The 25316-nt window shown below is 31.4% G+C and overlaps 1 pseudogene; it reads left to right on the top strand.

Moving 5' to 3' along the window:
* The first annotated feature begins 205 nt into the window (after window positions 1-205).
* LOC145947872 (farnesyl pyrophosphate synthase-like) lies at window positions 206-24074 on the top strand (annotated as a pseudogene).
* Window positions 24075-25316: the final 1242 nt, after the last annotated feature.

The following is a 25316-nucleotide window of genomic DNA, read 5'->3' on the forward strand; positions in this document are numbered from 1 at the left end:
TTTTTACATTATTGATATCAGTTTTTTTAAAGAGTAATATTTCAAGAAAATTATTTTTTTTTAAACTTGAAAGACAAAATATTGTAACAGCTACGTAAATAAGTGACTGCCCTCTACACTCTCTACACTCTGACGATATAGCACGCGCTATATAACCTTCTAGCTATATAAGTCGACACGGTGTAACATTTAGTGTCACACAATATATAACTCTATTCTGAAGAGCTTCGCAGTTAATACTATTAAAAAAATAAAAGTGATTATTGTGTGTTACAGTATATAACATTATGTTATTTTATCGATTTGTACTTATCTTGTGTATTTGTATAAATTATGACGCATTATCTTATGTTTCTGCACAAGTTTACGAATCTAATGGCAGTGAATACGAAAAAATTAGTAGCAGTATATTGCCCGCTTATACCATCGCTTTGAGAGCCGATCTTGTCAATTCAACTATATGCAAAAAGGAATTACGAGATTTCCGAGATGCCGTAAATCAACGAATACTGTGGAGCTTGAAAAGTTAGTAAAATTTTTATTCATGGTCACATTTATAAAATAGCTCGAAAATTAAAACAAATTATTTTAAAAACATATTTATGTTTACTTTACACTGAATTAATTATTTAATTTTAGAAATTGTTAGTTAAAATTAACTAAAATTTTACTATTTTTGTACCAATCTCTATTATTGTTTGTAAAAAAAGCAGAAAATTAGTCTATAATTAGACTATAATTAATATTAATTATTGAGAATGTCACAGCGCTATAATAAATGTACATTATGCGCATGTACGAAATTATTTCAGCACTAAATATTTTTTTATATTTACAGATTCAATATATAAACAATTGATTTAATATATTAATAAAAGGCTTCAATAAAAGTAACAATAGTAAAAATAATATAAAAACCAGCATAGTTTTCTTAATTTAAATGATTTGAATGACTATATGTACCATTCTATACATTCATCTGTTGCGATCCGAATTATTGCGTTCTATTTTAATTAAGTTATCTCACTTGATCAAGAGAAAACGGTATAATAGAAAAATAAAAAAAATTCTCATTATGTCATCCGCTATTAGAAAACTGATCGTCCTAATTAACATTACATCGTAATTAACATTAAAATTTTCTCAAAATACAGACTTCGAGTTCCTTTTTCGTTTTTGAAGCTTATCAATATCATAATTATTAGCTGCGTTATTAATATTTAACGTTTCACAATTTTTTTCTATTTTTCCACTGTACCGCTTTTTTTGATCGAATGTATGTATATTTAATAATAACGTCATCTTCCGCTAGCGTTAATTAACACCAAAGAAAATGCATGTTCTGTGAACAACCAAATAATTTCAAACATTAATTTTTCTTGAAACTTATGCACTATTATCCACGTTTGGCTCTCAATGGCCTGGAAAATTTAACCTTAAAGTTAGTATTCACAAGAACCCTATCAAGTTTTTAGTGTTTTATTGAAAAGTTATAAAAAATACAAAATATACATAAGAGATGATGACTGATTTATTTTTAATGTAATGTATAAAAAAAATCTAAAAAAAATATTTGTGTACTTAATTTTTCTTGGAGAATTTTAAGGAAAAGTAAATATTATTCAAAAAGACAAAAAGGCTCGTATAATGCAACGCAATAAATAATAATAATGGAATATAGTGAAAGGCCAACTAACGAGCAAATAAATAGATATAATATAATATAATAAATTCATTTAATCATGCTCTTAAAATTAATAACATGTAAATTCTTAACATGTAGACGTTTCGAGTTACTTAGTCTTCCTCAGTACAAATTCTAACTTAAACAAACGCTTAAATAATATAATAATTAAATAATTAAAATATATCAAACGACCATGACGAGCGAAATATCCATCAATATTTTAACATCGGTGTATTTTCTAAGAGGCACAGCAAGAATAACATTTCCCATCCTATCATTATGGAACGCTTTTGTTAGTAATGAGAGATTTTTTAAACCCATTCTTCGTTTGAAGGCGAGAAAGGATTTGTCCAAATTTTGTCAGTTTGAATGTATTTGTCAATCAATATATTGTCAGATAGTCAGATATAGAGTCAAGTTAGAGACACGCTATAGATAAGAAGCTAAAAACAGAATTTTATTATCAGGACGCATTTTACAGTTTAATACAAAGATACAAACCGGTCTGTTTCTATGGAACTCGCATTTATATTGATTGACAAATACATTCAAACTGACAAAATTTGGACAAATTCTTTCTCGCCTTCAAACGAAGAATGGGTTTAAAAAATCTCTCATTACTAACAAAAGCGTTCCATAATGATAAGATGGGAAATGTTATTCTTGCTGTGCCTCTTAGAAAATACACCGATGTTAAAATATTGATGGATATTTCGCTCGTCATGGTCGTTTGATGTACTTTAATTATTATATTATTTAAGCGTTTGTTTAAGTTAGAATTTGTACTGAGGAAGACTAAGTAAGTCGAAACGTCTACAATTAAAGCATTTTGTATTATATTATATTATATTTTGTATTATATTTATTTATTTATTTTTCCTCTTTCCTTTAAAAATAAATATTATATTTAATATGTATATAAAACGGAATCAATCCTTAATTGTTCAAATATACTATTTTTTAATATTGTAATAAAAAAGAACAAATTTACAGTTACAGATATCCTATCGAATGTAATATAATTTAACATAATTAATCTCAAAAGGATACAATAAAAACGTATTTATTAATATATTAATTAACAAAAAATAGTAAAGTTGCACGTAATTATAAATAAAAATATGCTATTACGTCGATGTCATAGAAATCATAGATGAATCATAGATTGTCTAGTTTGTGCGTAAACATATCTATTTATTCTCTGATCTTTAACATCGAGTCAAAGAGATTTTCCTTGTTGATTTTCCTCGATCAATTCTATTTTTAAGTGCATAAAAACATGTTTTCTCATTCTTAGCTCACATATATGTAAACTATTTATTGCCAGATAATTGCTCTATAATATATTAATATTTGAAATATAAAAGTTTTAATATATAAATTTAAATTATTTTTTATAAAGTTTTATAAATATATAAATTATTATAAATTTAATTATTAAATATAAATATATAAATTGTAATATATAAATTATTTAACAATATGTAAGATGTGATTTGCCAGTCGAATTTTTAAAACAAGGTTAAGAATATTTATTGACCAACACTGGCTAAGACTATCGACTTTCGGATATATATTTTTCTCGCCTATAATTCTGTAGGGGGGTTAGAGGGGATTCGGGAAATTAAATCTCGAATTGAGATTATTCCCAAATAAAGTCTTATAATATAAGAATTAGTCTTAGCCAGTGTTGGTCAATAAATATTTTTAACCTTGTTTTATAAATTATTTATTTTTGTTGTTTAATATGTAAATTTATGAAAGAAAAACTGGCATTACGAGTAGCGAGCGCCTGATAGCATAAGGCAGATACGAATAGGGCGCGTATAGTGGCGTTTCTAGATTATTTCCAAAAAATGCGTTATCAGAATACAACTTTATTATATATGGTTAAATTTGATATTAAATATGCTATCAGACTGGTTATAACATAAATTTCAAAATTTTCAAAAATTAGGAAGGGGAGGGAAATTTCGAAAAATTTGACATTTTTGAAAAATATTAAAAACCATATAACTATTATTTAAAACATTTTTTTATATCTTTTACCGTTTTGACGTTATTAGCTTAGAAATAAAAAAATCGATTTTCTTCAAGGGAGTGTTTCACCCCCTGAACGTCGAGATACACAGCTAAAAAAAAATATGGGTCAGTAGTAAGTGGGGATGTATGGCCCGTCATAACAAACCCCCACCACTCGGCCACTGGCGCCGTCCCCCCACCACTCGGTCCCTGACGCTGTCAGATATGGCCCGTCAAACTAACCTCCACCACTCGGCCGCGGACTCTAGAGAGGGGAATGGTGGGGGGAATGCCGATTGGTCACGCCGGTGAGATAAAAAAGGGTAATAAAATGTATTTGCATAGGTCCCGGTGCGTCGAAGGAAATCTTCGATAATAATTACGGTAAGAAATAATTGAAAAGGAAGAGATTATGCAATATTATATTTAATTAGACGATTAATGACATGACAGAGGGGTGACAGAATTATCCGACAAAATAACGATAAAATGCTGAAGTCGCCGTGGTATACCGAAATCATTGTAGGGAGTATGACATCCCCGTCTACCTCTTGCAGTAGAGCGAATGGGCATCGGCGTCCATGTATAGCGCTGAAAAAAATTAACAAAAACCACAAGCATTTATTTCGGCCGAGCGCTTACTCAGCGTTGCATTGCCAGATATCGTTGGTAACAAAGGAAACAAAAAGATATACAAAAAATACAATCGGCCAGCGTCCGTTATTATGCCTAACCGATTACTCAACGTCGACGGGTACTATCGGCACCTCAGGTAACAAAAAGAGTTCTAATAAAAAACACGTGCATTAACATTCTAGTAAACAATATAGTTAGGAAGTGCAGCATGGACATTTGTTGGATAATAAAACAGATATGATCAGGCATGGGAGTCTGAGACGCATTATTGAGACAGCTGCTGTTATTGAGGACGTAAATTACGCTTTAAAGTTTTTTAAAAGATTGAGTTTCTGTTTTGCTATGAGATTAGAGAATGTGAGAAAAATAACAAAAATACAAGTAAAAAAGTTTCACACACATTTATTATTACTAATTTCTTCATATAAATTGATATTACAAATACATAATGTTTAAAACGATACATAAAAGTATTTTATTGAAATTACTGAATTACATATGATATCAGCTAGCAACTACGTTAAAACGTTTCGGATAAAGTTCCGAATAGGTGAACCCTCCGATTATTTTGAAACTACACTATTTTTTGTATTTTTGAACGCTGATTACGAATATGATAATGAAAATTTGCGACAAGGTCATTTTCAAGGTCAAAACAAAAAAACTGAAAAAATATAACTTTTTAGACATTATTTCAATAAATATTAATGTAACAAAAAAATGTTTCAAATAAAAGTTGCAGATCTTATAAAAATATATCATTTATGTTCTATAAATTTTTTGCGTAAAACTGATAGTTTTCGAAAAAAATTAGATAAGAAGAACCCTCTCAAACATCAATATATTCTTCGTTCTCAGCCGAACCCGGAGTCAACGACAAGGACGTGACGAAGAACTGACTCCATTTTTTTCTTTTTATAATTTTTATATTTTTTTATAATTTGTTTATATTTTTAATATTTTTTAATACTTCGCGTGGAAAAGTGTATGCGTGGAAACAGTGGGTTCCGCCCCCCTGCGGGGGGCTCCACTACCGAAAAACTAGACAAATAGGTTTGCGTGGAACCTCGCTCTGCGTGGAAAGTTGCAAACCCATGTGGAACCTCGCTTCGCGTGGAAAAGTGTATGCGTGGAAACAGTGGGTTCCGCTCCCCTGCGGGGGGCTCCACTACCGAAAAACTAGACAAATAGGTTTGCGTGGAAAGTTGCAAACCCATATGGAACCTCGCTTCGCGTGGAAACAGTGGGTTCCGCCCCCCTGCGGGGGGCTCCACTACCGAAAAACTAGACAAATAGGTTTGCGTGGAACCTCGCTCTACGTGGAAAGTTGTAAACCCGTGTGGAATCGTATATGTACTGCAAAGTACATGCTTAGATGGGAGAACAGATATAAGATTTAGATTCCATCGTTTTTGTTGAAAACTATCACTCATACGGTAAAAATTAATAGAACATAAAATGTTTTTCTCTGTAAGATCTAAAATTTTTATGGGTTTTTCATGATTTTCACTATGAAAATGAGAGATGCGCCAATTTTCACTATGATATTCGTAATCAGTGCATCAAAATACGTAAGAATACTGAGTTTCAAAAAAATCAGAGGTGAGCACTTTTCGGAACTTCACCCGCCGTTTTTAGTCTTTAACATCAATTTTCTCGAAAACTTTCAGTTTTACGCAAAAAATGTATAGATCATAAATGATGTATTTTTACAAGAACTACAACTTTTATTTGAAACATTTTTTTCTTACATCAATATTTATCGAAATAATATCTAAAAAGTTATATTTTTTTCAGTTTTTTTGAGTTTTGACCTTGAAAATGACCTTGTCGCAAATTTTCATTATCATATTCGTAATCAGCGTTCAAAAATACAAAAAATAATGTAGTTTCAAAAAAATCGGAGGGTTCACCTATTCGGAACTCCACCCCGGTCTACGGCCGCAGCGGCTGCCTCCAGGTGTCATCCCAAGGGGAGATGGGGGTCCCGATTGGGGGGCATCTTTAATTGACAGCATCGACTCCCCCGCACGTGCAGCGACATGAAATCACGGACGATTTCAGCATGTGAGATTTATCTGTCAAGCTACCTCTTTCTCTTTCTTCCCCTCTCCTTCTCTCTCCTCTCTCTCTCTCTCTCTCTCTCTCTCTCTCTCTCTCTCTCTCTCTCTCTCTCTCTCTCTCTCTCTCTATCCTTTTTTTTTCCTTCTTGCTCTCTCGCTCTTTTTTTTATAGCCCGATCTCTTTTCCCGTTCGCTTCTTTGAATCGGATCTAATGATTGGTGATGAAATGCAGAGAGGTCTTTTTGAGATCTTACAACCCAAATATATATATGTATATGTATATATATGTATATATATAGGGAAGGGAAATGTGAGAATGTATTGAGTATCGTGATACTTGGAGCGAAATGCAACGAGATAACATCGCGCGGGCACACATTTGCATTTGACATCAAAACAAAAATATGCTTAAATATCTTAAAGTATCCTATATATGTATACGTACAAAAATTTAAAAATTCTCTGACGTCCGTCACAAATAATAACGATAGCGTTTGCATGAATCGTAACAGGACTTTCAACTCTGGCATTATATAAGATGACACATATTCGATAAAGTGACTCTCCATGAAAAGAGAGAAATTATATTTTCGATTATTTATTTGAATAAGAAAAATCTTTCAATAGACGGTCGCAAAAGCGTAAAAATCTTCTGTCGCGCATGGCATCTTTATCTTAACTCACGCAGGCTCTATCGAGACAAAAACTAATCGTAACTACGTCAGAAAATCACTAATATTTTTTTTCATATATCAAAATGCTGCATATAAAATTTAATAAGCGGCAACTCTAGAAAAATTACTTAATATGTATATACATACATCTATCGCTAAATAAATTTAATACATTCTCCGGACGCCTTAAGTACACAGATAGTTTTGCACACAAATATAAAAATAATATATTATAATAATAATATAAACATATTAAATATATATATACATATTTTTTTATTTATAATTTGAAAGTTCTTGAATTCAAATTTATATCGAAAAGACTAAAGAAGAAGAAGAAAAAAAAGTAGAATAAAGATCTATATATATAATTATCAAGTCGGTGTATTTAAGGATTGTCCGGTAAATATCTGATGTTACACATTCAACGGATTCGTCAATCAGTAATCTTAAGAATATCGAAAAACGTAAATGTAAATACGCTTGTAAAAGCACTGCAACGATTCAGGACATTGAAAAAAAAGAAAAAATTGAAAAGCCGTGTGAATAGCGCACTCTCACCTGAAGCACGTATCAACACAGCGGCTTCTAGGAAATAATAAAAAAATAAATCAAGTATATCAGAGAGAGAGTGTGTGGTGGCCAACTTACCTCGATGCTATCGAGAAATTCAAATTGACCACACGACGAGATCTAGATTGGAAAGAAAGCTGTATGGAACGGAACGATTATAACGTGACACACGGTGCCGACACTATTCTAGAGTCACGAAAAGACGCCAGAGCACAACTAGAACTTGTGCAACTAGAATGTGAGTTTCCTGATCTGCGTGATACGCGTATTATATCATACACAGGCACATATAATGCAATGAAACCGCAACTGGAGATGCTCGCGACTGCATTTCCAGGGAGAGAGAAAAAAACGTTTAAAAACAAATAAAAATGAAGAAAGAAAGACAACTTGGCGATGTTTTGCAGCCCAGGAAACTCGTGCGAACGTTCCTCTAGAAATAACGTATCAATACTACGTAGAAATAGCCTCTACGATCTAGAATAAACGAGAAGGAAAGAATCACCTCGTGACTATTTGGTAGAAACGTGCAGATTCGCAAAATACTTTCTTCGATTAGGCTAGAAGAAGAAAAAAAAAATTATAAAGACGTAACATTCGACGTGGATCTTTCGCAGATCCGTCATCCACTGCTATAGCTATAAAAAGTCAGAGAGAGCTTTTAGTCGCAAGAGAGTATTTTCCGACAACAATCACGAGAGACTCCGCAATCGACCCCGACTAAAGCACGGCCTCTAAAAGAGTGATGTGTGGTGTGTATTTTTTTTTTTTTTTTTTTTTCTTTCTCATTGTCATCGCTGTCAACATTCCGGTGTCGTCAGATTGAACGATAGCTCTTGCACTTTCTATCGCAAGATCCTCCCATCTGCAACGTGTACTCACATATTCGTCGAAGGCTTGATCCAATTTATTTACGATCAATGAAATCAAAGATATCTGATTAAGGCAGATCTCTAATCAATGTCTCGCTCTTATCCGCACGTGGGATAATCTCTACAAACGATATACCGTATCATTTATATTGGCGGATTAAAAAATTACGGATGACGAAGCATCGTCACCCCAACGTGTGCATCTTCGCACAAGAATTCATCATCATCATCATCATCTGAACATAATGTTTGAGACGCGTCCTGGGGGAAAAATGCTATTTCCGGGAGCCCTCAATTTGATAAGTGTGTTTGATAGATTTTTTACCGAGAAAAAAATGGCAAGAGATCCTTTTCATCGAAATTTTTCATCAATTTTTTTAATGTAACAAATCCAATTTTAATTTAATTAGAAATGAATTTGAGTTAACTTAGATTTTATAATACAGAAGAGACTTTATAATACATAACACTGTATTATACATAACACTGCTTGTCTACGGTATGCTCTTGTTATTGTTCAAATGTTCACCTGTCGATGATGTTTGAATCGTAACGTTATAGCCGAAGAAGAAACAAACATCTCAAGAAAAAGGATCATCATTGGTCAGAGTTCATTTCTCAATACTTTGTTCTCTGTTCTGTCACCTCGCTATTTTAAAAGAATTATTTCAACGCAATTTATCACAAATTATTATTTATTATAGTTATGGTACGTGATATGCTGGTTTAAAATTAAATATATTGTTAGAATTTTTAAGTTTTGAAAATATATGTTTTAAAGATTAAGATTAATATAACATTTTTAGAATGAAATATATTACATCACAGAAAAGTGCAATTAATTATCTTCTCTATTTTAATCTAAAATCAAGTTTGATATCAAATTTGTATACCAATAAATTCTAGTAAATTGATATATCCTTGTTTTGCAAAAAATAATTTTTACTTTTTAAAATTTTTATTAAATATTTATGCATTAACTTTGTCACATTAATTTTAAGTTTATTATCTGACATTAAATTTGTACTCAACGATCTGAGAAATCTTCAAGTTTGTGAATAAATAATTAAAAAATATTCGATAGTTTACATTAATATTCAAGCATCAAAAAACTTATCGGAAATGATTACTCTTTTTCTTGGATTTAGAAAAATTATTTCTTCTAAATTGTATTGAATTAATTAATTATTAATTAATGAGTGTCCGATCGAAGGACCAAGATTCGTGAAATGGGAAGAATAAGATATAACAGATAAGCAAAAAGTTAACAAATATGTATACAGAATATTTCTACTTCTCGAATATTATTATTATTTCCAATTTGTTAATTATTTTATAAGATATGAATATTTTATATCCGTTTGATTATAATCAATTACTACATTATATAATCGCAATTAAAATCGCTCGAGAGTTTAACCAAAAAAGCCATGTCCCGTCGCATTCTAAGATCTAAATACGTACATAATATGCAAGAAGCAATGACAGTATGACGTCTAAAGTGCCTACATGGATGGCGACTCGCTAAATTTTCTTCGCGCTCCGCTATTTTAATTTACTATCTCTTTCTTTTTTAAGGCTCCTGGGTGCTCACCGCGGCCATATTGGAATCGTGACGTCAGAGGCGAGAAATAACACGTTGAGATTTCTTAGATGCCATTTCTAAATAAAAACATATTTGCATAAAATAACACTTAAGATCTCTTTAATACACTTCTAAAAAACGCCGAAAACTATTCTTTTCCCTTGACAGTCAATCAACAACCGTAAAATGATCGAGATGTCAGACTTTGACATGCGGAATGACTGCGCATGCAATCGTAATATTACATTTTACAGCTGTTGATTGATTATAAAGGGAAAAGGATAGTTTTCGGCGTTTTTTAGAAGTGTATTAAAGAGATCTGAAGTGTTATTTTATGCAAATATGTTTTTATTTAGAAATGGCATCTAAAAATTTTTAGCGTGTCTTTTCTCGCCTCTGACGTCACGATTCCGACATGCTCGTCAAGATACCAGGAGCCTTAAGCGAAGAACAAAGAACCAATTGCTCCGAAAATTTTGGAATATCGAAACGCCGCTGTTATATATCATTATTATTGTGTGTTTTGTGAGAGATGTTCGCCGTCTTGGGTAAAATATTGCGACGGGAAGAATGGAAGAAAGTTTGACGCCAATAGCAATATTTCTTGTCACCGATGACGTCTGTATCATAGTCACTGTTTCTTTCTTTGCACGAGAAAACACTTTTTCCGCTACCCCCCACCCTCTCCCACCCTTAGAAGTATATCCCTATTGAATAAAGATTTCTCTCATGTTATCTGTTTCTTAGATTGAGTTAGTTACGCGATCGCGCGTCAGTTTCGCGATTGTCTCGTCTCTCTATTATATATACTTGCGATTCTCTGTCGCTATAACTAACTGACTGACTGATCTACGGCGCGGCATTATTTGTATATATAATAACCTAGCGGTGAGGATGCAAGACGTGTGTGACTGCGTGAATGAAGGAGGAGAAAATATAAATTGTAATGGCCGTACCACTTATAATTTGACGGCATATTATGAAACCTAAAAAATAAATAATAAAGCACACGATTAAAATTAAAATCAACGAGCGAGTTGGGCGCGGCCGCGGCCAACGCATCATTGTGTCTAATAATGTTTCTTATCTCGCCATAGATTGTATATTTTAATATTTGAAATGTTTTATATCTCATATTAGTTCATTCAAGGAATATTGAATATTGTCGCATATATAGATTTCTATATGTATGCATATGCGGGAGAAAGTTGTCAAAACCGACGTGCCATATTTTTCAGGCTCTAGCTCCTAGTTAAAAATTCGAAACAAGAATTTATATCCGCAGATATCTGTTGGAAACAAGTCTTCATCAGTTTTGATAATTATTTTAAACTTTTAAATAAATGCGTGGTCTTTTTGTAAAATTGGACAAAGATTAAAGAGGAATGTGTGAGAAATTAATCTCCAAACCCGACATATCCGCTAAAAATTAAAGAAACACGATAAAATATGCAATAAAAATATTGTAATAAATTATTTAATTAAAAAAGAGTTATTGAATTTTAAATAAATTACTTTGTTTAATTTGTTTATAAAGATAAACATTTTTAAGAATATACATATACATTTCTTTGTCAAAATTAAAATCTTTTAAATGTGACCAAATTACTCAATTTATATACTTATTTATATACTTATTTATATACTTTCAAGGTAAAATGTTAAATTCTGTCGAGATATACAAAGCACAAGATACGCCAAAAAACTTTAATTTAATTTTCCTAACTGCATTCTCTTTAAGAAAAGATAAAGATAAAAATAAAATTATATAAAAACAAAATAGATTTAGAAACCTATTGAAAAAAGTAGAAAACATATAATAAAAACAAATATAAAAAAATATATAATACTTATTATTATTTATAGATTATATAATTTATTAAAAAGATCAAAAAAAGAAACTTTTGAAAAACTTTAAAAAATACGAAGAAGCTAATTCAGCACATAAACGAATTATAAATGCCTTATATATTCAAATGAGCAAACTATAAATAAACAAACTCATATTAATTCTGATAATGTGTTCCACTTAATCGATGAGACATATCGGTTTAGGAGATTTATATATATCGGTTTTGGTACTTTTTCTTTTTAATATCTTTTTCAATATTTACAGAATTACAAAGAGAAACGCGATAGAAAAAAATTATGTAAGACATACACAATTACGGATGTAAATTCCTTTTACAATTAATTTAGTACTTGTATCCATATTTCTATTTTGTCATATTAAATATAACAATTTGTGTATGTATATCGTGTTTTCGAGCGCACTCTGAACATAACTATTATCGAATTGCACATATATCGCCTATATGTATATGTATATTCGCATCATCGTCACCGCCGACTTGACGACGAAAGAATTATTAATGTAACCCCGGCGAAACCCTTTCAAATAATCTCATTAGACGATGGTAACTGAAGGTTGTTAAATATGCGCAGGATGTCCGTCACTCTCTCAAGGGAGGGACACCGGAATGTTTCAATTACTCGGGACAGCTTTTACAGAGGCTGTGATGCGCGCTTAGGGATAGAGACCGCTCACACTTTGCAGATCGAAGCTGATGTTCGGTATATAAAAGAAGTGCAGAGCGATGCCGGATAGTATCTCGGCTTATCCCCATCTCTGCCACTCTACTTGCCAAGCCTATCGAGGATGATGTACTTTTTTTTTTTTTTTTTTTTTTATTCGATCCGCTGCTACATTGATTCGATTTCTCGCGTATCGTCGACGACAAAATTTACGAGCGAGTCGCTCTTTAAAACAGCCTAAACACAGGGGGAGGCACAAATTCGACAAATGTTCGATTGTAAATTTTAACGTCGTTATTAGGCAAATTTTGCAGCCAATGAATAATTTATTGAAAAAAACATTTTTTAATAATTAAATATCCACGAGATTGTGAAAGTGATTTTATTGTTACACAGATTTGACTATAACACCTTACAATTAGATATAATTTTCATTCCATATTTTATATGGCTCCATCAATTCCGTTTGCAGATAAGAGAGAGGCTCGAAAGCTCTGGCGAAAACCACACTTTGAACTCACAAATAACGATCGGACATCACCGTCGGAATATTAATATGGATACGAGTTTTAAGGCTGACTTCCGGAGCTGGCGATGGTCGCGGGCCAACTGCTATGTCAATTGGCTTGTTGCCCAGTTTTATAACTTGGTTTTTGTCCTCTCCCTTTCTTTCGATTACCCCTCCCAACGTTCACAACTTTCGTCCTTTTTTTTTTGTTCGCAATAATTATATTGTATAGCATTATATATTCGTACTTGTGTGTCCCTGTTTCTCTCTTCCTCTACTTGGCCTCGCTTATTAATCATATAAAAAAAAAGAAAGTCCAACTTTGCATGATAGGAGCCACTATTGAATTATTACAGAAACCTATTTGCAATCTAATTATTCATTAATTATAATTATACAATTAATTTTACGACAAATGATTGACAAAAGTGATTCAAAATGCGATCTAGTAAAAAAAATTCAAATAAAAATTCCATCTCCTTATCACAAATGTCTGATTCTATACTGCGTTCACGGAGAGAACGACCACGCATTTCGTTCGGTTCGCGCAGATCCCACCCGACTGACCGTTTTGCCCCCTCCACACCGTCCAACGGCAAGGCCACACGGCCCAAAGAGTAAAGAGAAACAGGAGGGAGCATATGGCTCGAGCTAAGCGGACGGAAGTGAGTATATATCCCAGCATAAAAGTGGACACTCAAAATGGCTGCTTATGGGCGCCAATATTAAATGGCTTTTCGGAGATACTGGAAGAATCTCAAAATTACGGTAATTAGAAAACAATTTGTTATGTAATGTATGACTTCCGAAATAATTTGCTTTGGAAATTATACTTTATTCGTAATTTTTATCAGCGAGTTATCTCGTGCATGAGAATCAAGAAAATAAAAGACAACCATAGCCAGAATATAAATAGGTTTTAATAGCGTTTAATAGATTGAAAAGCGTTTATAGATAGAACAATTTTTTATTACTATTTATTTAGAAAATTAGAACAGTAGGTATAAAATTCTTGTTATTATATTACTGATAACAATTACTAACCGGTGAAATGTTATCCCATAATTTCGCGCTGTTGTTGTTATGCCACAGGCCTGACAATGCACCATGATGCTCTATTTCACTATTTTTTTTACAATGATTGTACATAAAATAATATTTGACTATATATATGTATATAAAACGGAAAATATCCTCACAACTATCATTATTGCGATAATACATACACGTTTCAGAACATTTAAAAAATAATTATAACTGTATTGCACTTCGAGGAGACAGTTATCATGACATTTCCGTCATTTGCGCAAAAACAGAAAAAAATACCGAAAAGAACCGTAAACCGAAAATAATTTAACGGTCCGGTTATGGTTCCGATGTTATAAATTTAATAGAATTTTAATACGGTTTATAGTTTCGGTTCTATTAAAAAACCGGTTATGGAACGATTATCGGTTTTGGTTCCGGTTCGGTCCGGGTCCCTGACAAATACGGATGTGTCCATTTCTCTCTCCTCCTCCACGCATCTTGGCTGTCGTCGCTCTTATCTTCACAAGGGACCGACGGCGATCACCACGACAACGAGTGACGGTGCGTTTGATGATCGAGAACCAATCACGCACAGTCGAATAAAAGAATAAAAAGGCGACACAAAGAGTCTGAGACAGTCAGTCGAGTGGAGAACACAGAGAGCATAGAAAAGTCATATCTCGTTCAGTAAAAACGCGATCGCGCATATTAGATATAGTGCGACTCCGGTACTATATATATATATATATATATATATATAGTACCGGAGTCGCACTATATCTAATATGCGCGATCGCGTTTTTACTGAACGAGATATGACTTTTCTATGCTCTCTGTGTTCTCCACTCGACTGACTGTCTCAGACTCTTTGTGTCTCGCGCTGTTATGACATTAACAAAGTCTTCGTCGAACGATTGTATAATTCGACGGATACGTTTGAGAGCTTAACACCCTAATTTATCGCCGCGTTAATTAGCAGGTGAATGAATGTGCGATTTCGTATTCCAGGAAATGCGTATTCCAGGCGTCGTCGCACATTCATTCACCTGCTAATTAACGCGGCGATAAATTAGGGTGTTAAGCTCTCAAACGTATCCGTCGAATTATACAATCGTTCGACGAAGACTTTGTTAATGTCATAACAGCGCGAGTGTTGTGAAAAACCTTATACTATATACTATAATAAACTAATAAACGCTACCGCATGAACAGTAACTACAGTGTGAATAGTAAATCATTTACACTGACCACACGACAGGGTGTGTGCATCTCTCGATTCCACTCTTCTCGTTCCCTCGCTGGAAGATACAGCAACGCGAGTGCTCCAATATATGTGCGAACATGTTCATCGTAGCGCGGACTCGCCTCTTATCGGCACTCGGCGTCGCTCAACGTCTGATCGTCACTGCTAAACACACGCATGTCGCGCGGCACTCTTACTCGTTTATTTGTCACAGGAATGCGGTGTATCACAGGTGAGATTCCATACAGAACTCTCGCTGAAATTCCTATTGCGCTGTTTTCCCTGAGAAAAGAAAGTTGGAAAAATATAAAAAGTTATACAATTATATTCATGCACAGTATATAATTAATTTATACATAAAAATTCTCCTACTGTGTGAGAGTCGTCAAATTATCGTACTTTGCATACAATGTTTTTTATTATTTTCTCATTTCTCCATATATAATCGTGCAAATTATTAATTAATATGATATAAAATTATCACGGAATATATATTGTAAAACATATCGCGCGATTATCAATAAGATGCACCCACAGAAAGGATTTCTAAATTTAATGCTAATACTCTTCAATCTATCATAAAATAGGATCGATATAGCGACAATCATATTTATTATAGAAAAAGGAATATTTTAATCTTAAATGGGAAATTTTTAAATCTAGAATAAAATAATCTTGGTGCTATCCTGTTATATAATTTTAATTTCAGAATATATTGAGCTGAAGGAAATCTTATTCTATTCTTGCGATAAAAGATTAGGACATCTCCATATCCTTCAATGCTTGTTGTAACGTTATGCACGTATCCGGCGTTATATTCATCTTATCATATCCTATCATATCATATCTTATCATATTAAATTTGCGAGGACTGGAGAAGCGGGCGGAGGCGTTTATGAGGAAGGAGGAGAAGAGGAGAGGGAAGGGAGGAGGTCGAAGGATACTAAAATGAACGGGGAAGGAAAACTGCTAGTGGGAAGATTGGAAGAGGTGGGATGGGCGATTTTTAATGGAGGGCTAGAAGGGGATAAAGAGGGGAACTGGACGTATGTGACATACGTACTTGCACATTGCTTCTTCATCATTTTATTTTGCTCGTTAAGATGGTTTTTTAATTATGGCAATGTGCAAGTTAAGCTTCTTCTATGAGGAAGCCATAATTGAAAAACCATCTTAATTAGCAAAATAAAATGGTGAGGAAGCAATGTGCAAATTTCCATTTGCACAATTTTTTCCAATATTAGCAAACCCTACATATAATTAAAAAATATTTTCTTAAAAAAATTGTTTAAAGATTTTTATGCTACTGTGTTCTGAATGTTGTATAATTTGTCAATTTACAATCAAAAGAAATTGACCAATTCTCAACAAATTTAATATCAATCATGCTTTAATAATATTTTATTCAAAACTTTCAAAAAATTATTTAAATTTTAAAATAATTAAAAATTTTATAAAAAATAAACCATTTAAAAAATTCTCCCCAAATTAAATATCAATCATTCTTTAATGATATTTTCAAAAGTTCGATAAGTTCGATATTTAAAAATTTACGAAAGTTAAAGCATGTACAAACATTTTTTGAAACTGATAATTTTATTAAAAAAAAACACTTTCACTGATCCTCGTCAAATTAAATATCCTTTAATGATACTCTATGTAAAAAAATTTATGTAAAAATATTTGTCTGATATCTCAAAATTCACAGAAGATAAAATAACCACATAAATTTTCAAAAAAAAATTTTATAAAAACTTTATAAAAATGAACCCTTTCACCGATCCTTGTTAAATTCAATACCAAATATCCTTTATTGGTACTTTATTCATGTAAAAAAAAATTAGTTCGATATCTCAAAATTTGCGAAAAATAAAAATGCACATTTCTTAAAAATTCAAAATTTTATAAAAAACGAATCCTTTCACCGATCATCGCCAAACTCAATACCAAATATCTTTAAATGATAGTCTATTTATGTAAAAAAATTTATCCAGATATTTTAAAATTTACGGAAATTATAACAACCACAGACATTTTTCATATCTAAAATTTTATAAAAATCGAATCCTTTCACCGATTCTCGTCAAATTCAATACCAACCATCCTTTAATGATAGTCTATTCGTGTAAAAAAATTTATCTCAATATCTTAAAATTTACGAAAGATAGAACAGCCACAGACAATTCTCAAAAAATGCAAAATTTTATTAAAAAATAAACCCTTTCACCGATCCTCGTCAAATTCAATACCAACAATCCTTTAATGATAGTCTATTTACATAAAAAAATGTATCCCAATATCTTAAAATTTACGGAAGTTAGAGCAACTACAGACATTTCTCAAAAAATTCAAAATTTTATAAAAAATGAAACACTATAAATTTTTATAAAAATGACATTAAATAAAAGTGTTGTTCTACTTTACTTGTATGCCAAATTGGAGCGCTGCAAGTCAAATAGTGTTTGAGATATTTAAATTTAAAAAAACATGGGTGGGCACATACATACACACACATACGGACATTTTTTAAAAATGTTATTTTTCGACGTTTTGGAACATTCTAAACACATTGGCATAGAAATCTAAAAAAAAATTTTTTACGAAAACAAAGCTTCCTCTACGAGGAAGCAAAAATTAAAAATTATACTTTTTAATATATTAGAGCACTATAAGCGCGCGCGTACAAATGCATACAAAAAATATGTATTTAAATATAAAATTTGCACATAACATATAGTAAGTATATAATAGTAGTATAAATTATAAAAACATAAATAACTTGTATAATTATTTGCATATACATTTAAAATTTGAACATAATAATAAATGGTAAATAATAATTTTATAGAATATAAATAACTTATATAGGATGTTAAAAAAGTATCGGATACGCTCAACGCTATTCGATAGACAATAAAAATTTAAGAAAAAATATCTGATACTATTTTTCGATGCGATGAATAGTTTTGCTGCAATTAATTATTGTAATTAGTCAATCAGCACGGAGCTACAAGAGAAAACAAACGATGGAACGCGCGAAGTGGAAACGAATTTTCCGAAAAAATTATTTAAAGAGAAACAGCTTGCTCAAGTGAAAATTTGGCCTTATAAAATTTATTTTAGGTCTCATTTTTTAAATTCAGACAAGGTGAAATTATTCATCGCATCAAAAAATAGTATTAGACATTTTTTCTTAGATTTTCATTCTGTCAAATGGCGTTGAGCGTATGCGACACTTTTTTAACATCTTGTATAATTATATGCAGATATGTTTACTGACCACTGAGAATAATTGGTTTTGTTTAATTATGTCTAAGAAATGAATTGTGTTGTCTCAATGTAAATTGTTTGCCATAATAAAATAATTTAATTTTTAAAATTAACTGAAAAATTAATTTTATAATTAATTTTATTATAGCAAGATATTTGGAAAACAGACAATTAATTTGATATCGTTTAAAAATTAAATATAATGATAATTTAAATGTACTAACAGTCGTTATTCGATCAAGTGTAAAATCCTGTGATTAATAGAAAAAATATTAGGAATAAATATTACATATTAAGAATAAGAATTATTTTAAAATAATAAAATCGAAAAAACTTTGATATAAAAATATAAATTCGGGTATAAAGGGTTCTTACTAGTTTATTAGCTCTTACTAGTCCTTTATACCCGAATTTGTATTTTTATATCAGAGTTTTTTGATTTTATTATTTTAGAATAATTCTTATTCCTAATATTTAATATTTATTCATAATATTTTCTCTATTGTGCGTAGGCCTAGTGAACTGTTTGATAGACGCTTGAACAATCACAAGTCGACAGTGTCCCTTTAGTTCCCGCATTACTCAATTGGTCGATGGTGGCCCTACACATCTTGGCTACAAGCTGAAGTTAGCTACTAGCAGTCCATATTTCTATAGTCAAAGGCTGGCTCAATCCTGCGCACACGGGGTGCGTACGCGATAACCAATTACGGCGTCGTGCCGTCTACTGTCGCCGCGCGAGATTATCAAGGCCGTACTGGGGTTAACAGCACCCTTCGCGATAATGCCAAAAAGATTTATTAGCGCGGTATTTGCGCATGATTTTGAGGCTCTCGCGACATCGCGCCGCGAGATTTGTCAAACTCGACAAACAGTATTCGACACATTGAAACATGCATAACATCTTTTTGTTAGATCGATGATAAGGCTGTTTACTTTTCTCGACGTATTTTCCTTTCTATTAGGGGTAATCTCGCAAGCTAATCGTAGGTGGCGCTGCTGTGTGGAGGTCACATCGTGTGTGCTGAGTGAGTACGGTGCATCAACAGTTTAAGATAAAATAGAGAAATACGGTCGAATGAAGGTGAAGGAATTAAAAGAAGAATTTCGGAAGAGAGGAAAGGTAGACTCACAGGTGCGAAAGAACAGCTAATGCAACGATAAGAGAGAGACACTGACATGCATGCGTTGGAAACAGGTTATGTTGCCCATGGTTTCAATGACATTTTGTTATTTATCTGTTTCAGACTTATTGACATCGACAGGAACAACAATAAAAGCATACCCGATACAACAAGTGATAAGTGATACATATACGAACCTTCATCCCGAACAGAGTCCTTCGGCATCTCATAATCAGATGTTTTAAAATGCTTTCTGCAGATACAGTCAGCGTAATCTTAAACGTATTCTGCTACAGCCGATGTACGTGCTTTAAAAATTATTTTAACTGTGTTACCGAAATTTGAGCTGCGATTTTGACAATGCCACAATGTTGTGTGGTGCCAAAATGCTCCACGCGAGAGTCTGGACATCGGTTCCCCAAAGATAAGGCGCTTTTGAAGAAGTGGCTGATACCTATACGGCGAGACAAGTTTACACCGACATAGCATTCTCGTATCTGCAGAAAGCATTTTAAAACATCTGATTATGAGATGCCGAAGGACTCTGTTCGGGATGAAGGTTCGTATATGTATCACTTATCACTTCATTGTTTGTACTTTGTTAACACTTTTCACACGAAAGTTCTCAAACAAGAGGATACTCATAACCTCTGCTACTTGTTGTATCGGGTATGTTTTTATTGTTGTTCCTGTCGATGTCAATAAGTCTGAAACAGATAAATAACGAAATGTCATTGAAACCATGGGCAACATAACCTGTTTCCAACGCATGCATGTCAGTATCTATCTCTTACTGTTGCATTAGCTGTTCTTTTGCACCTGTGAGTCTACCTTTCCTCTTCCGAAGCTCTTTTTTTAAATCCTTCACCTTCATTCGACCGTATTTCTCCATGTTATCTTAGTTTAAGATGCACCGTAATCACTCAGCACACACGATGTGACCTCCACCTACAGCAGCGCGCTCTAGTGGCCACCGTTTGCGTCCGTACCCCTAATTCGCTCGTTCGTTTCAGACGCGACATATACAACCCCCTTTTATGCACATTTTGTTATAAGACAGAATTTTAACTACCGATAAGTAACTTTTAATATTCCATGTGATACATTTTGATTAGCATCCTTTTGCCACACAGTGAGCAAACAAATTCTGATACTGTTAGAGTTTAATTTAATAATAAATAAAAATCCATAGAAACTTTTGTTTCGGAATATTGAATAATGAATGAATTTTTCTTATTGATAAAGACTTATTATAGAAGTTTTAATATTCAAATGTATAGTGTATATTATCATAATATTAATTTAGTGCTTAATTGCAGTCAACATAATTTTAATAAACAGCTTTTTTATACCATTGAAGTTATTATTTAATTAAAATATAGAAGCATATACTATATAATTTCTATAAGGTTTTTATGATTTAAGATTTTTATTTTCTCATTATAGCTATATTGAATTTATTAGAAACGATAAATTATTCAAAATTTTATTTGTATTGTAATAATTTACTATTGAATAATATTATTAAATAATTTTTTCATAAATGCCGTACTCTCTTTTGTGTTCAATAATATAGATTAATAAAACATATTGAAGATTCTTTTTAGTTTATTTCGTGTATTGATAAATAGCTGTAAATTTTGAATCTCACTCTATTTGCACTGAAAAAATCGAGTACAAGCAGATTGAATTGTATTTAATTATGTATTAATGCAAAATAATAAAAACGAAATATTCTGCTATAAATTTGCATTTTATCAATCTATGTTATTATATGTATGTGATGACATGCGATAAAATGAATTAATTTCAATAATGCATATGAAAAAAATTATGATATTTTTGCATCATTTGTTATCAAATATAAATTTAATTAGCAGTTTCTGTTTTATGATTTTTTAAATTAAATTCTTTTTCTCGCGTAGGTATGATTTATCGCGTAACATTTTCTTTTTTCGCATATCGGAATATCATTGTTGTCTGCTATTCGTTGTAATTACAAAAGTTTGTAAAACTTTATTAGAACGTTGGAAAATAAAGACCGAATGGCTCATTATGCGACAACCACATTAACAAACAAGGATGAAATTCGCGAATTAATGGCCGTATGGTCGGACATTGTTCGTGATGTCACGGAGTCCAAGATCTCAGAAGTTCCAGATATTTCCAAATGGATTGAAAAAGTAAGTGTATGTAATATAATGTGTACAACATAATAAAATTACATTTATTACATAATAAAATTTAAAAATAAAAATTAAAAATGAGAGACTTTATACTAATAATGATTGTATTAAAATGAATTGTTATAAAAATATAAGAATTTAAAGGAAAAACGTAGTAAATAAAAGCGAAATCAGTATAAAATTAAATATAAAAAAAAAAAGTAGTATTTTAGTAACACCTGAAAAACTACAGTTAAGACAGAGATATGAAGCAACAAGTCATAAATTTGAATGCAAATTACATCTCTGTTATTCTTCAGGTATTACAGTACAATATTCGAGGAAAACTAATTTGCGCTGTGGTATTAATTAATGCGTATAAATTATTGGCACCCAGCGATCACCTTACAGAAGAGAACATCCGCTTAGTAAGAATTCTAGCCTGGTGTTTGGAACTAGTACGTAACTTTGTTCTCATTTATATGGCGGATCTTTCACATAAAAGAATTTAAATTATATATAATTGAAGATGAGATATGAAAACGTTTATAAACGCGGAAGATTAAAAATATTACAATTTATTTACTCTAGAAAATGTCCAAGTATTTACATACATATATATTAAAAGTATATATAAAATAAAGTATATATCTTCATGAATTTTATAAGTTTTACAAATGATGATTATATGACAGAGTCTTTAGTGCAAAAATATTTTTAAGAATATGACATTTACAAATTTGTTTTTCATTCATAATTTGATAACATTTAAATTATAATTTTTTTCAAATTCAAAATTTTAATTAATATATATATAAAATGCGTATTTAAATAGTAATATTCATATAATTATGATTCATATAAATATTCAAATAATTTATGTGAACTGGAACAGAGTATTAAATAATCTAAAATTAAAAACGTAAATTATGTATGTGTCGTGATACATTACATTAAATATTTATGGCAGGTGGAAAACTTTATTTTTATACATGATGATATCATGGACCGATCATTAATTCGTCGAAATCAACCATGTTGGTATCGTTATAATAATATAGGTTTAGCGGCAGTTAATGATGGTCTTTTGATAGAATGTATTACATATTTACTACTTCAAAAACATTTCAAAGGAAAAGAATACTATATGGATATAGTTCCAAGAAGTAAGTGAAGCGAAGTGACTTTTGATGATATTTTAACATGGAAATATTAGATTCTTTTTTTCTTTTCAAACGTACAATTATATTTAAAAATGTATTATTCAGTTAATATTGATGACATCAATGGGCCAGTGTTTAGATTTGCTCTCTACTAATTTTGAAAAAAAGCTGAATCTAGATCTATTTACAATGGATCGGTACAATAACCTTGCCAAGTACAAATCTTCGTATTTCACATTTTTCCCAGTATCTTTAGCAATGCAATTGGTAAGTGACTTCAGTTTCTCTATATACGAACAAATTTTGCTTTGCGTTTTTTAATAATAATAGTAATAATAATGTACTATGCGATACATTATGTAGGTTGGGATAAAAGATCCGGAAAAGCTGAGGCAAACAAAAACAATTTTGTTTGAAATAGGACATTTGTATCAAGTCCAAGATGAGTATCTGGGGTGCTATGCGAAATCCGAAGTTATGGGCAAGGATAATACTGACATACAAGAAGGGAAATGTACATGGCTGATTGTTATGGCACTTCAACGTGCTACATCAGAGCAGTGTAAAATTTTAGAAGTGAGTATTATTTCTTTTACGAATTGTTCTGTGTGTTGTTGCATTAATTATTTTGTTTTTCTTATATTTATTACATAGGAATGTTATGGATCATCAGATCCAGAGAAAGTACAACGTGTGATGCAAATTTACAATGATCTGGGTTTGCCAAACACTTATTCTATATACGAAGAAGATACATATAATCTGTTAATCACCCATATACAGCAATCACGTGGTCTACCACATGATTTTTTCTTGAAATTATTGAATTGGATGTATCGTAGACAGAATTGAAAGCGTCACTTGTACATTATAGAAACAGACCAATGTGTATTCAGATTATAGAATTAAAGTTAATGAACAAGATGCGTTTGGTCAATGTCTGAGAATATCTATTTTATCTCTATTTTATATTCTAAATATCTAAATATTATTTCTAAATGAGAAATATTAGAACTTCTTTATAAAAACTTTATAAAAAATACACAAGAAAATATTTCACTCTTTGATTAAAATAATAAAATATAACATTTTTTGAACATTGAACATTATTTCTTAATGATTTCCTTCTAATGCGTAAAAAACTTAACATTTAGAAAAATTTTTAAGAGAATTTTTTCTAAAAAAATCTTAGGTACAGATTTTTATATATATATATATATATATATACTATGATATTTTTTTATAAGATGTAATATTCGTCCTTATAAAATAAATTTTTTAAATATATATTGCATATATCATCAATTTATTCATAATAACTACAATTTACTTGTTTGTATCAATAACAATAAAGTTGGAAAAAATAAATTATTATTTTTTAAATCTTTTAATTTTTCTTTCTTATTCCACAGCTGATGTTTTCTTTCATTTGTACGAATTTTTATACGTACAATTATTTTTAGCTGACGTCTCAAATTTTTAAATTCATTATTTGAATAAGTAGCTTCTGTATTGAAGAATCTCGTAGCCTCTGAAAATGCATATTTATATCTATAGTATAAAATAAATAATACTTTGATTAAGGGTCGGCAGGGGACACGGTGGAGACCTCCAGCGGCCGGCCGGGAACTACGGATTCGTTTTTCCCAAATTTTATCCAAAATACTGAATGAATCTTATTAAATTTAGGATATTCTTAATCAGTAAGCTCGACTGTAATCAGCTACAGAGCTATTTTATTAAAAAAAGGTAAAAATAAAATTTTTAAATAAACTTGGGGAAATGTGCAGCTAGCAACGGGTAAGGTTGGGTTAGCCGCGAGTCTGTATTTTATTTATTATAAATTTTTAAGAGCCAAAATGCAAAATCCGACTCTGTCTGGTACTGCGTAATTACATAAAGAATATATTAAAAAAAGTTTCATGGAGCTATATAATTTCTTCGATGCAAAAAATGGGATAAGCGGATCTCACTAGAGCTATATCTAAGAGCAGTTCATAGGGAAATTTTCGTGGTAACATTCTGACAGATTGACAAGGAGAGAGATAATCGTTCTGTCTTTATCTCTCTTGCATTGCGTTTGCAGTAGCGTCCGTGTAGGTACTAACATCAATATACTGTGCACACGAATATAATTGACAATGAAAAATAATCTTTTTAGCTATA

Source organism: Prenolepis imparis, unplaced genomic scaffold (genome assembly GCF_030444845.1).
Source record: "Prenolepis imparis isolate NDT839.2.m4 unplaced genomic scaffold, iyPreImpa1.0 SCAF_171, whole genome shotgun sequence".
Classification (NCBI taxonomy): domain Eukaryota; kingdom Metazoa; phylum Arthropoda; class Insecta; order Hymenoptera; family Formicidae; genus Prenolepis; species Prenolepis imparis.